This window comes from Embiotoca jacksoni, unplaced genomic scaffold (assembly GCF_022577435.1).
Source record: "Embiotoca jacksoni isolate LCO1_2020_lvr unplaced genomic scaffold, fEmbJac1.0.p SCAF_18, whole genome shotgun sequence".
Classification (NCBI taxonomy): domain Eukaryota; kingdom Metazoa; phylum Chordata; class Actinopteri; family Embiotocidae; genus Embiotoca; species Embiotoca jacksoni.
In genome coordinates this window covers 2,529,090-2,535,089 of record NW_027185318.1, presented here as the reverse complement: position 1 = coordinate 2,535,089, position 6,000 = coordinate 2,529,090, and positions in this window count along the sequence as shown.

Sequence of the window (6,000 nt, the reverse complement as noted above, 5' to 3'; positions counted from 1 at the left end):
AGTTGTGGTAGACTTATGACGTGCGAAGTTTACCAGACAGAGTTTGCACTGCACCTCATAAATCTGACTGAGAACCTGAGGAGACGATGCCCGCCCTCCTGCGTGTCAATTCTGATTGACAGCCAGAACACTGCTCAGAAAGAGTGAATTTAGCATTTGATACCATAATGACTTGTGGGGAAAAAAAAAAAAAAGGTGATTGTGTTCATCAGAGCTTCTCTTTTCAGACCCAGAAGCTACGTTCAAAAGTTCGAAAATCCTGCCTCATCCCGAGCCGCTATGCACAATGTTAACCATCAAAGTCATATCACATAAATGAAATGTCAAAGCATATGCAAACATAGGAAACCATGGCTATAAAGACATGCACACAATAGTATTGAAAACATAACGATTTGGACAAAAGTGGGAAACGGACCAATCGACTGACATTCCCTCCAGCTTTGCTTTGAACACGGCTAAACCCACCGTCTTGGAAACCAATACTTGTACTTAAAAAAAAAAAAAAAAAAAAAAAAAATTTTACTGCATAGAACAAAACTGAATTATAAAAACAAAAGGGAGGGCTTCACCTCCGGTAGGGCTGTTGATCACAGATGAGTGGATTCCATTATTGAATGTTTAAACTGAGGTGTTTAGTTTTCCCATTCCACTGGCTGAAAGAACAGGCAGGTCTGTGTTTCGCTCCAGCTCATCTTCCTTCCCGTTTTCCTGTGAAGCCGAGTGCTGCTTATTTTGAGGAGTCACTATGGAATCTCCTGTCCCTTTCTGTTTTGACCATGCAGACATGGCAGTGGAGACAAGTTGGATCTGTCACTGTTCACTCTCAGACAGCCCATTCTGCTTCATGTTTATCCATGAGCATTTGTGGAAAATATAGCCTGAATTCTTGGAGACGGGCAGCTCTCTCTCCATCCTTTCACCTGTTTTGTTTTCCAGGTTGAGTACTGTGGGACCAACCAGAGGCATTTGCCCTACTTCTTCGTTTTATCGCTCCACTTCATCTGCCCTCGGCTTCTCAGAAAAAGCAAAGCCAGTGGAAAGAAGCAAATGTGTTTTGCCGTCTAGAGAAAGGGAGATTATGATCTCTGCATTGCTATTAATTGTTACTTGGATCCTCGTGTATAGCTTTAAAAAAATCTGGATTTATTGATTTTGGCAAGACGTTTCAGTGTCCGAGCACAGGGTACCATTGTTTTTCAACTAAGTCATATTGCCTTAGGCAAAGAAACCCATTGATCCCAAACATTAACTATAAGGATGACTGGGCACAGTTTAGTTCAACAAATCACTCTTGTCCAGTTTAGTTCAACAAATCACTCTTGTCCAGTTTAGTTCAACAAATCATTCCTGCACTCAGCTGCAGTGGTCTCCGATGGCCCAAAGCTTTGCACTAATAACCCATTGAGATTAAACAAAATCATTAATTTCAGTAAACTATTCTCTCAGACCCTGTTTTTCATCAGATTTGGGGTCTGAATTGTTTCAGCGATGACTATCTATTGTATTTACATTCTGAAATGACCTCTTCATAAAGCAACGTACGGTGAATTGACTGGTGTGTTTGTTTGGCTGTGTTGTAATAGCTGCTGTTTTGCTGTATTTCAGACAAAGTAGCTGCTGTAAAAATAACTGAGTTTTACCAAATGTACAAAGAACTGATCTTAAGGATCGCAACTGACATTTAAAGGAAACAACGTTTCGTCCCTTTCAGGCCAATACTGCCATCTTTTGTTAATTAAATATGAAGCTACAGCCTGCAGCTGTTTAGCTTAGTTTAGCAAAAAAGTCTGGAAATAGAGGGACACAGCGACACAAATTCCACCTACTGGCACCTCTGAAATTCACTAATTAACACATTATATCTTGTCTTTGTTTAATCTGCCTGGCCACAGACTCCAGGAAGTTCTTCAATGGACAAATAGTCCACTTTGCTAAAATGTTGAACTTTAGCTTAAAAAAAAAAAAGAAAATTAAATGTTGATCGGTTTCCAGAGACGAAGAATAAACCCCGTATCAAAGCAAAGGAACACATCATTCCTTCATTCTGAAGTTTACAGGTCGATGCCAGAAACTCTTTCATTGCTATAAACAGTTGTTCGGTTTGGATCCGATACCGGCCGCTGGGAGTTACTTAATAATTCACCATTTACCTCAGCATGGATTTGATAATGTTGTCTGGATGGATTTCAGATGAAACTCCGATGCTTCACTGAGCTCTGAATCCTATTAACACCAAATGATCACTTAGGTGTAATTTAGGACTTTGGATGGTTGTTTGTGTTGACAACAATTACTGATAACCAATATATTACTGTTGGGTGTTGACCAGCATTACACAGCTTTGCCTGATGTGAGCTTTTATGTTTAAGGGGAATTTTCTGGGTATGGTGGGATATACAGGGACCGGACGCTCCTCCCTGTGTGTGAGCGGCTCTGTAGTGTTTGGCTCCCAGGCCTACATGACACCATGCCTCTGTACACTGGCCAGGCTAACTTTCCCTCTCGTTTGACTTCAGTGGCAACTTTTATTACATTCATACATTATAATTTGCAGAGAAAGTGAGAACGTGGCGAAATGAGTTCAAAGCTCATGAGGAGAGGAACAGGAAAGCTCTTTTTACTGACCCTTCGGGACAGAACGTGTCTCACTGGAAACTCTCGGAGAAAAAAATCTTCAGTTTCTGCAGTCTGAGGTCATTTAGTGTCAACCCTGTCTCACGCTCGGTCTGTTCTGTCCGGCGGATCACTTCACACCCAATTATAAATATGAGGCATTGGCAAGTCCAGAGAGATCAGTCAATCAAGGAACTGACAAAGGCTGTGGAGATAGATCTTGCATAATCCCCCATCAGTTAGCGCTCAATCTGACTTGAGACAAACACAAATACAACTTTATGGCAGCAGAGGAAGCCTCAACATCTGCAGCTCGGCTCCTCTCTTCCCATCTTCTCAGAAAATAAGGCTATCGGAAACCCCACGGCTGAAAACACCTCTGCCCGTCATCTGGTCCTCCTTAACACCCAGAAGAAGACCCACCCACTTGGGCTCTGTCGTTGTGTGATACTTCAGCTGGACCTGGCAACTTGTGGGATTTTTTTTTTTTTTTTCATTGTTGGACCAATTTGAAGGAATTGCAGTCTTTCTTTTTTTTTTGACTGCCACCTTATGAAAGAGTCAATTCTTTGCTTTCCAAAGGCAACAATCTGCAAGTGTTGACGCTCACTGGAGCTGACAGTGTCGAGCCTGATTTAAAGCCTTTCTTGGTTCACTATTGATTTAGAATATGTGGAATCAATATATAGAAAAGAGCAGCCAATCATTTGATTTGGGGGTAAAAAAAAAAAAATCACATCACTCCACTTCCACAGCCACCTGTTTGTCATTGTGTACATCCACAAGCTGTTGCTATGTCGAAATGCTCTATACAGTCCCAGAGCTGACCTTACGGAGGAGCGGGTCCAAGTTGGCAGCAGGTCAAATGGCAAGTCCAAGTCCGGGGAGGACAGTGGGAGCGAGAGGAGGACATGAGGGGGCAGGGGAGGAGGGCTTTGAGTCACGCAGAGGAGTGAATCAGGGCCGGGGGACTGACTGACGAGTGTTTGGATCCTTCACAGACGTGGAAATGGCTGGAATCTAAGCCATGGCTGGAGAGCCGCTCCACATGTGGATACTTGACAGCAGTGCGTGCTGATGAGCCCACACACTTGTTTGGTCAAAAGTGACTTATTCACATAGACACACATATGGCTGATGGTCTTTTTGAAACGTGAAAATCGTGCAGGAGCATTTTGTGAATATAATCTTTCCTATTGCGGGAATCCCAATTATGGTTTCTCAGTGTCAGAATAATCAAAGATGGACATGTGTGGTTTTGGTTTGAAAGGGCAATTTGTAATAGGTACAAGTGCATGGAAGAAACGTTTATTCCGTAACAGAGGAACATAGGAGACAGAATACGTGGACACAGAGCGAAGACAGGAAGTACTAAACCAAACACAAGAGGAATATCTCACCTTCATGCTAAACCCATAGCTGACCTCATGCCAGTTTCAGGCTGGGACAAAAAAAAGCTAAAATTAGACACCGAGAGGATACGAGAGGATACGAGAGGACTGGTAGAGGAAAACCATGAGCAGCTGCCGCTGTTTATTTTTCCCATCACTTCCTGTCGGCTGGGGAAAGTCCGCTCCTCCAGAGATACTGTGTGCTACAGTTTAGCTATGCGACGCAGTCGATTGTTGTTGCTTTCAACGTCCTGCTCCCCTTCATGTCTGATCCATCATGTGCATCCCACATGGTATATCTTTGCTTAAAGGCAGCTGAAGAGTCAACCTGTTTCTCTCCACAATAACCAGATGCCCAGAAGTGAAGACAGGCATCATATTATTAAATGTGCGGGAGTCATACCGCTGCAGACTGCTGAGTTTTGGACAAGCGCTCTTTGACCTTTGAGGTAATATGAAACAGATTTCCAAAAACATAGGGGAAAATGTTCCATCACAATAACCTTTGTGCCTTTCTTACACGCAGCAGGAAGGATGGCCAGCGTTCCCCTTCAAAACTATTCAATCTTGTTTTCTTATGGGCTGGAATGTGGATGGTAGCCGACCTTATCCTCAATGGGGAGTTTTAAATCACCAGGAGAAGCGTGCTTCTTTTCTGAAGACTCGCGCTTTCCCCTTTCTTGCATTTGTTTAAGTTATTTTTCTCTTGTCATGCCACGGCCTTGCATGCCTCTGTCATGCAGACATGAGCAGACTGCAGCCACAAGCTGCTCTGATCAGTCCATTCTGTTTTTGTGATTGCTGTGATCAAATGTTTGGTTTTGCAGCGGCTTTTCTAGTTTTATGCAATTTATTCTTTTGGTGTTCAAATTGCTGAAATGGCTTCTCTTATTTTCTTAACTTAAAGAACCACGAGCTCAAAGTTACAACTAAATTCCTGAATGTCTGTGACTGCAATATAAAATACATAGGCGACATCTTCTTTGCTGAGTTAAGTGCTTTAAAATGCTTTTTATACAATATTAATTCAACATAATACTGTATGCACAAGAACAAAGAGCAAAACTCATGATTTAACTTACTGTATGATTTGACTGATACTAGGAAGTGTGACGAACTCTCACGTTAGATGGGGAACATAGTGGAGCTATATTTAGCATAAAAGCCCTATATTTATTTCCTTCGAGTAAATATTCTTAAGATGTGGTGATATGTCAGTGTTGCATTTACATCTAGTTGTGTTGCCGCTTAGTGGCAAAGAAAAACAATTACTGTCGTGTAGATTTTTTTTTTTTATTGCCTCTCTATGTAGTTTGTCAACAGGAAGATTTCATGAATTCAGCAGTTATCATTTTCATACAACTTTTTGACTAGATGCTTTGGAGGAGATATTTTAGAGTTTTTTTTCTCGTTTCAAAATAACATATTGTCTTAAATGTTTTGACTAGAAGGTCTGTATGAAACCTTCTGCATGCGGCACGCTATTTTTATACTTAATATTGAGAAAGAAGAAATTATCTCAAAAATGAAAGCGTTTGGTTTCATAACAAACCAAAGCAAGCATTTCTATAGAGCACAGAGTACAGACGATGAGGATCTTCAGAGCTTTTCAGATCTGGATCCTCTCCTCTGCTTTGGCCTGGTCTAAGTTAAAGGGATCAAAACAGAGCAGCAGACCAAGTCCACATCAGATAAAGAGACCCAAAGACCTGCGGACATTTCACACACATGTGGTCTCTTCTGCAGTTAAAGCCAGGGAATGCTGGAGCTCAAGATAGCATTACCCAAAAGACGGGTCCAAACCTATGAAGAACTGTCAGATTAGTTAGCTATTTCATGCATCCTTTGGAAATTATAATTTCAGTACAATGTGACTACTTCCCTAAATATCAATTCGGTTAGGAATTCAGTTGTCCATTTTTATTTTAGAAAATGGACAGCACTTTGAGTTATTGAGATCCCAATAAAAAACGGTCAAGAACTTGCTTCTGTG